The sequence below is a fragment of the Microcebus murinus genome, unplaced genomic scaffold (genome assembly GCF_040939455.1).
Source record: "Microcebus murinus isolate Inina unplaced genomic scaffold, M.murinus_Inina_mat1.0 scaf007_hap2_Mmur4.0, whole genome shotgun sequence".
NCBI classification, from domain to species: domain Eukaryota; kingdom Metazoa; phylum Chordata; class Mammalia; order Primates; family Cheirogaleidae; genus Microcebus; species Microcebus murinus.
The window spans coordinates 50,496-58,919 of NW_027438953.1; the positions used below are offsets into that span (position 1 = coordinate 50,496).

At 64.1% G+C, this 8,424-nt stretch overlaps 2 non-coding genes across 2 annotated transcripts; both read right to left on the minus strand.

The window, feature by feature from the left end:
* Positions 1-2,268: 2,268 nt before the first annotated feature.
* On the minus strand, positions 2,269-2,387 carry LOC142866957 (5S ribosomal RNA). Its single transcript, XR_012916690.1, has one exon. It is a non-coding gene; the product is annotated as a 5S ribosomal RNA (ribosomal RNA).
* Positions 2,388-5,901: 3,514 nt separating this feature from the next.
* On the minus strand, positions 5,902-6,020 carry LOC142866958 (5S ribosomal RNA). Its single transcript, XR_012916691.1, has one exon. It is a non-coding gene; the product is annotated as a 5S ribosomal RNA (ribosomal RNA).
* Between the last annotated feature and the right edge of the window lie 2,404 nt (positions 6,021-8,424).

The following is an 8,424-nucleotide window of genomic DNA, read 5'->3' on the forward strand; positions in this document are numbered from 1 at the left end:
CTGCTGGGGGAATGCGAAGCCCGGCTCCTTGTCTCAGAGCGGGACAACCAGGAGGTGTGACGTACACCCCGGGGTTCCCAGGAGGATCAGGCTGAAGCTGGGACTTGGCCTGAAAGTGTCCCCTCGCATGGCCACCCCCTTCCCCTTCCTGCTCCTCTACTCCTGGTGCCCCTCCATCCAGGGGCCAGACCTTAAAGAGTCACCCGCAAGAGAATCCTGGTCCCAAAGGGGCCTTCTGGGGGACCCGTGCTGAGAGAGGTTGTGGGCATGGCCCGCTGGGGCTCTGCCCGACCCAGGGCTGAGAGATGCAACCTCCCAGCTCTGGGTCCCTGCAGGGGAAGCGTTGGCAAGCACAGGGCCAGTCCTCCAAAGGCCCAGGTGCAGGGAGCCCAGGCCAAGCAGCCTGTGGAAGAAGCCACCCCGGGAAGACGACTGCAGGCCACGGCCCTTCCCACCTCCTCCTCCTCCTCCTCCTGCTCCTCCACCCCCCCGACCTCCCACCCCCCACCCCCGACATGGCGCAGGGCTCAGAGACACCTCAGACACTTGCTACCCAAAGTGCAAAGGGCATCAGTTGCTCCTCCAAACCCCCCCCTGCCCAACAGACCGCGTTGTCCAGCCAGCCCCCGGGCCTCCCTGGGGTGCCCAGCACAAAAGTGCAGACAACCACCGGACCCTCAATCTCAGTTTTCGGATGTTTTTGCCACTCTAAGGACCCGCAGGCCAGCTGGGCCTTCTGGCAGGACAGAGAGCCCCGGAATCCGACGTGGAGAGCTGGGTGTACGTCCCCACGAGGAGGCGGTCCCCACCTCCGCGGCTCTCCCCTTGCGGGGGGGGGGAAAGCAGCCACGGGGCCTCAGAGAAGACACCAGGCTGGGCGCCCGCCCCACAGTGGGGGCACGTCCCCCGCAGGCCACTTAGCGACGGCCGCCGGCCGGCGGACGGTTGGGTGGCGCGAGACGCTGCGGCCGCCCTGCTACCGGGTTCCTGGGAGGGCGTCCTGGAACCAGCGTCCACACCAAGCCCTTGGAAGGCCCAGGCGACGGAGGAGCCCCGTCAGGCAGGGGCCGAGGACGGTGACGGCCCGGGCGGGGAGGAGCGTGTCAGGCAGGGGCAGAGGACGGTGACAGGTGACAGGCCGGGCGGGAAGGAGTCAGTCAGGCAGGGGCCGAGGAGGAGACGGGCTGGGTAAGGGTTAGGGTTAGAGTCAGGGCACAAGTCACAATCGCAAAGACCTGGAAGCGACCCGAGTGCCCATCGACCCACGAGTGCGTAAATGAAATGTGGCGCGTGGACACCACGGAGTGCTATTCAGCTAGGAGGAGCAGCGGTGAGAGGGCACCTCTCGTGGTTCTCCTGGCCAGAGCTGGAACCCGTTCCAGTAAGCCAGGTAGCCCAAGAATGGACACACGAGCACCACGTGCTCGCGCTCACCAGCAAATGGGTACGAACCGATGGACACCTAAGTGGACACAGAGGAATCACCTTCATCGGGTGGGTGTCGGGCGGGTGGGGGGAGGGGATGGGCATACACCTCCATTAGGAATGGGGTGGGTGCGCACCGACTGGGGCATGGGCGCACTTGAGGCTCTGACCCGAGGGGGGAGGCTGGGAGAGGGCAACGTACCCGACCTTAACATTGGTACCCCCACAATACGCTGGAACGACATCAGAGGTAAATGAATAAGAACACAGGGGGGAGGGGGGCACGGGCAACACATGTCACCTTAATACTTGGACTCCCATCATCTGCTTGAAAAGAGAGAGAAAAGAAAATGCAATCATAGAGATAAGAGACACTTTTTAAAAATAATGAATCCGAAGAGAAAAGTAAAAGGAGGCCTGTGGAGCAGGTCTGGGTGTGACTCCGGATCCCCCAACATCAGGTGCCACCACCAAAGATTCCTACGTGTAGCCCATAGAACCCCAAAAGCAACGGGACGAGTTCTGGTCACATACTCCCTCAAAATGACATCCTGGCCTTCTTCTGGAACTCCCTCCCCTCTCAGACTCTCAAGGTTTCCTCCAGCGTGTCGGTTCCCACAGAGCAGACCTTTGGTCTGAGACCTGACAGTCCAGAAGCCACGCATGCTGCCGCGTGACGGCGGTGTCGCGGCTTGGGACAAGAGGAGGCCCCACGGTGCGGGCTGGGGCGCCAGGCACCGCGGCGGGCGCTGAGGGTGGGGGTGACCCCCACCCCGGGCCGCCGCCTCGCTCCCAGAGAGGGGACAGAACAAGAGGCAAAACAAAAAAAAAAAAAAAAGAAGAAGCCTAAGGCACCCGGTATTCCCAGGCGGTCTCCCATCCAAGTACTAACCAGGCCCGACCCTGCTTAGCTTCCGAGACCAGACGAGGTCGGGCGCGTTCAGGGTGGTGTGGCCCTAGACGGCGGAGGGCGCCCCTGCCCCGCTCATGAAGCCGAGCCTCTCTGCGCTTCCCCGCCGCCTCCTCCCGCCCCAGGCCCCGCGCCGGCGCTGACCCGCGCCGGGCCGGGCCTGTTGAGTTCACCGGCCGGGTCCGGCGGGCTCCGAGGGACGGGGGTGACAGGCGGGGCGGGGCGGGCAGGGAGCGGTGGGCCGGGGTGGGGGGCTGTCTCTCTATACACACACACACACACACACACACACACACACACTCACACTCACACAAGATGCGCCTCCACGGCTGGACTCGCCAAGGTGGAGACCTTCCAGCCCCCTTCCTCTCCTCGCCTGGCCTCCTTCACCTACCCGCCCCCCACCCCCAGCTCGTGGCCGCCCCCGCCGCCGCCGCCGCCGCCGCCGCCGATTGCGCACGCGCGGATCGCCCGCCCTTTGACCCCAGGCAGGGGCCGCCCTCCCTGACAACCCCTTTCAGCTGGGCCCCCCACCCTGTGGGTGGGCTGCCGCCTATTCCCCCGGGCCCGGGCTGGGGCACAGCGCATGGGGGAGGGGAGCGAGTGTATGGGGCGTCTCTCTCTCTCTCTAGGGATGTGTCCCATGGGTGGGGTGGCGTGGTTTGTGGGGCGCTGAAGAAATCAGTCCCCTCCATCTCCTACCTCTGGAAAACGCCCAAGCCCTTGGAGAACTGCCGGCAACGCGACCGGGGGGGCCGGGACCCTCCTCTGTGTCCTCCTGTGGCCCAGTCCAAGGGGCCTGGGCCTGGCCGGGGCTGCATTGGACCCCGACCACCCTGGCGTGTGGACTCGCTAAAAATCGGCGATTAGATATTGGATTCCAGCTTCATTGAGGTCATTTCACTAATGAGTGCACCGGAAAGAGTTTCCTAATCCATCTGTGAGGGTGGCAACTGAAAGAGAATTTTAAAGCTGACAGAATAGGCGAGGAAAGGCATAGGAGATTTCCACACCCAGTAAGGAAGCCTTTCCCGAAATGGAAGAAAGAAACGAGCAAACAGAAACACCGGTAGCCCGCCAGGATCAGAGTCTGCCCCCGAGAGAAAGTACCCTGACCAGGTTCACCCGTGGGTGGGTGGCGAGCTAGCGGCATTCAGAAGAGCGAGGCCCGCAGTCTGTGCAGAAGACACCTGCACTCGGGTGTGTGTGGCGGCACGATTCACAAGCAGCTCCAGATGTTAAGCCAAGGAGAAGCCAGGGAGTTCCCAACGCCCCAGGTGTCCTCAGCCCACGACTGGCTGCTGGGGGAATGCGAAGCCCGGCTCCTTGTCTCAGAGCGGGACAACCAGGAGGTGTGACGTACACCCCGGGGTTCCCAGGAGGATCAGGCTGAAGCTGGGACTTGGCCTGAAAGTGTCCCCTCGCATGGCCACCCCCTTCCCCTTCCTGCTCCTCTACTCCTGGTGCCCCTCCATCCAGGGGCCAGACCTTAAAGAGTCACCCGCAAGAGAATCCTGGTCCCAAAGGGGCCTTCTGGGGGACCCGTGCTGAGAGAGGTTGTGGGCATGGCCCGCTGGGGCTCTGCCCGACCCAGGGCTGAGAGATGCAACCTCCCAGCTCTGGGTCCCTGCAGGGGAAGCGTTGGCAAGCACAGGGCCAGTCCTCCAAAGGCCCAGGTGCAGGGAGCCCAGGCCAAGCAGCCTGTGGAAGAAGCCACCCCGGGAAGACGACTGCAGGCCACGGCCCTTCCCACCTCCTCCTCCTCCTCCTCCTGCTCCTCCACCCCCCCGACCTCCCACCCCCCACCCCCGACATGGCGCAGGGCTCAGAGACACCTCAGACACTTGCTACCCAAAGTGCAAAGGGCATCAGTTGCTCCTCCAAACCCCCCCCTGCCCAACAGACCGCGTTTTCCAGCCAGCCCCCGGGCCTCCCTGGGGTGCCCAGCACAAAAGTGCAGACAACCACCGGACCCTCAATCTCAGTTTTCGGATGTTTTTGCCACTCTAAGGACCCGCAGGCCAGCTGGGCCTTCTGGCAGGACAGAGAGCCCCGGAATCCGACGTGGAGAGCTGGGTGTACGTCCCCACGAGGAGGCGGTCCCCACCTCCGCGGCTCTCCCCTTGCGGGGGGGGGGAAAGCAGCCACGGGGCCTCAGAGAAGACACCAGGCTGGGCGCCCGCCCCACAGTGGGGGCACGTCCCCCGCAGGCCACTTAGCGACGGCCGCCGGCCGGCGGACGGTTGGGTGGCGCGAGACGCTGCGGCCGCCCTGCTACCGGGTTCTTGGGAGGGCGTCCTGGAACCAGCGTCCACACCAAGCCCTTGGAAGGCCCAGGCGACGGAGGAGCCCCGTCAGGCAGGGGCCGAGGACGGTGACGGCCCGGGCGGGGAGGAGCGTGTCAGGCAGGGGCAGAGGACGGTGACAGGTGACAGGCCGGGCGGGAAGGAGTCAGTCAGGCAGGGGCCGAGGAGGAGACGGGCTGGGTAAGGGTTAGGGTTAGAGTCAGGGCACAAGTCACAATCGCAAAGACCTGGAAGCGACCCGAGTGCCCATCGACCCACGAGTGCGTAAATGAAATGTGGCGCGTGGACACCACGGAGTGCTATTCAGCTAGGAGGAGCAGCGGTGAGAGGGCACCTCTCGTGGTTCTCCTGGCCAGAGCTGGAACCCGTTCCAGTAAGCCAGGTAGCCCAAGAATGGACACACGAGCACCACGTGCTCGCGCTCACCAGCAAATGGGTACGAACCGATGGACACCTAAGTGGACACAGAGGAATCACCTTCATCGGGTGGGTGTCGGGCGGGTGGGGGGAGGGGATGGGCATACACCTCCATTAGGAATGGGGTGGGTGCGCACCGACTGGGGCATGGGCGCACTTGAGGCTCTGACCCGAGGGGGGAGGCTGGGAGAGGGCAACGTACCCGACCTTAACATTGGTACCCCCACAATACGCTGGAACGACATCAGAGGTAAATGAATAAGAACACAGGGGGGAGGGGGGCACGGGCAACACATGTCACCTTAATACTTGGACTCCCATCATCTGCTTGAAAAGAGAGAGAAAAGAAAATGCAATCATAGAGATAAGAGACACTTTTTAAAAATAATGAATCCGAAGAGAAAAGTAAAAGGAGGCCTGTGGAGCAGGTCTGGGTGTGACTCCGGATCCCCCAACATCAGGTGCCACCACCAAAGATTCCTACGTGTAGCCCATAGAACCCCAAAAGCAACGGGACGAGTTCTGGTCACATACTCCCTCAAAATGACATCCTGGCCTTCTTCTGGAACTCCCTCCCCTCTCAGACTCTCAAGGTTTCCTCCAGCGTGTCGGTTCCCACAGAGCAGACCTTTGGTCTGAGACCTGACAGTCCAGAAGCCACGCATGCTGCCGCGTGACGGCGGTGTCGCGGCTTGGGACAAGAGGAGGCCCCACGGTGCGGGCTGGGGCGCCAGGCACCGCGGCGGGCGCTGAGGGTGGGGGTGACCCCCACCCCGGGCCGCCGCCTCGCTCCCAGAGAGGGGACAGAACAAGAGGCAAAACAAAAAAAAAAAAAAAAGAAGAAGCCTAAGGCACCCGGTATTCCCAGGCGGTCTCCCATCCAAGTACTAACCAGGCCCGACCCTGCTTAGCTTCCGAGACCAGACGAGGTCGGGCGCGTTCAGGGTGGTGTGGCCCTAGACGGCGGAGGGCGCCCCTGCCCCGCTCATGAAGCCGAGCCTCTCTGCGCTTCCCCGCCGCCTCCTCCCGCCCCAGGCCCCGCGCCGGCGCTGACCCGCGCCGGGCCGGGCCTGTTGAGTTCACCGGCCGGGTCCGGCGGGCTCCGAGGGACGGGGGTGACAGGCGGGGCGGGGCGGGCAGGGAGCGGTGGGCCGGGGTGGGGGGCTGTCTCTCTATACACACACACACACACACACACACACACACTCACACTCACACAAGATGCGCCTCCACGGCTGGACTCGCCAAGGTGGAGACCTTCCAGCCCCCTTCCTCTCCTCGCCTGGCCTCCTTCACCTACCCGCCCCCCACCCCCAGCTCGTGGCCGCCCCCGCCGCCGCCGATTGCGCACGCGCGGATCGCCCGCCCTTTGACCCCAGGCAGGGGCCGCCCTCCCTGACAACCCCTTTCAGCTGGGCCCCCCACCCTGTGGGTGGGCTGCCGCCTATTCCCCCGGGCCCGGGCTGGGGCACAGCGCATGGGGGAGGGGAGCGAGTGTAGGGGCGTCTCTCTCTCTCTCTAGGGATGTGTCCCATGGGTGGGGTGGCGTGGTTTGTGGGGCGCTGAAGAAATCAGTCCCCTCCATCTCCTACCTCTGGAAAACGCCCAAGCCCTTGGAGAACTGCCGGCAACGCGACCGGGGGGGCCGGGACCCTCCTCTGTGTCCTCCTGTGGCCCAGTCCAAGGGGCCTGGGCCTGGCCGGGGCTGCATTGGACCCCGACCACCCTGGCGTGTGGACTCGCTAAAAATCGGCGATTAGATATTGGATTCCAGCTTCATTGAGGTCATTTCACTAATGAGTGCACCGGAAAGAGTTTCCTAATCCATCTGTGAGGGTGGCAACTGAAAGAGAATTTTAAAGCTGACAGAATAGGCGAGGAAAGGCATAGGAGATTTCCACACCCAGTAAGGAAGCCTTTCCCGAAATGGAAGAAAGAAACGAGCAAACAGAAACACCGGTAGCCCGCCAGGATCAGAGTCTGCCCCCGAGAGAAAGTACCCTGACCAGGTTCACCCGTGGGTGGGTGGCGAGCTAGCGGCATTCAGAAGAGCGAGGCCCGCAGTCTGTGCAGAAGACACCTGCACTCGGGTGTGTGTGGCGGCACGATTCACAAGCAGCTCCAGATGTTAAGCCAAGGAGAAGCCAGGGAGTTCCCAACGCCCCAGGTGTCCTCAGCCCACGACTGGCTGCTGGGGGAATGCGAAGCCCGGCTCCTTGTCTCAGAGCGGGACAACCAGGAGGTGTGACGTACACCCCGGGGTTCCCAGGAGGATCAGGCTGAAGCTGGGACTTGGCCTGAAAGTGTCCCCTCGCATGGCCACCCCCTTCCCCTTCCTGCTCCTCTACTCCTGGTGCCCCTCCATCCAGGGGCCAGACCTTAAAGAGTCACCCGCAAGAGAATCCTGGTCCCAAAGGGGCCTTCTGGGGGACCCGTGCTGAGAGAGGTTGTGGGCATGGCCCGCTGGGGCTCTGCCCGACCCAGGGCTGAGAGATGCAACCTCCCAGCTCTGGGTCCCTGCAGGGGAAGCGTTGGCAAGCACAGGGCCAGTCCTCCAAAGGCCCAGGTGCAGGGAGCCCAGGCCAAGCAGCCTGTGGAAGAAGCCACCCCGGGAAGACGACTGCAGGCCACGGCCCTTCCCACCTCCTCCTCCTCCTCCTCCTGCTCCTCCACCCCCCCGACCTCCCACCCCCCACCCCCGACATGGCGCAGGGCTCAGAGACACCTCAGACACTTGCTACCCAAAGTGCAAAGGGCATCAGTTGCTCCTCCAAACCCCCCCCTGCCCAACAGACCGCGTTGTCCAGCCAGCCCCCGGGCCTCCCTGGGGTGCCCAGCACAAAAGTGCAGACAACCACCGGACCCTCAATCTCAGTTTTCGGATGTTTTTGCCACTCTAAGGACCCGCAGGCCAGCTGGGCCTTCTGGCAGGACAGAGAGCCCCGGAATCCGACGTGGAGAGCTGGGTGTACGTCCCCACGAGGAGGCGGTCCCCACCTCCGCGGCTCTCCCCTTGCGGGGGGGGGGAAAGCAGCCACGGGGCCTCAGAGAAGACACCAGGCTGGGCGCCCGCCCCACAGTGGGGGCACGTCCCCCGCAGGCCACTTAGCGACGGCCGCCGGCCGGCGGACGGTTGGGTGGCGCGAGACGCTGCGGCCGCCCTGCTACCGGGTTCTTGGGAGGGCGTCCTGGAACCAGCGTCCACACCAAGCCCTTGGAAGGCCCAGGCGACGGAGGAGCCCCGTCAGGCAGGGGCCGAGGACGGTGACGGCCCGGGCGGGGAGGAGCGTGTCAGGCAGGGGCAGAGGACGGTGACAGGTGACAGGCCGGGCGGGAAGGAGTCAGTCAGGCAGGGGCCGAGGAGGA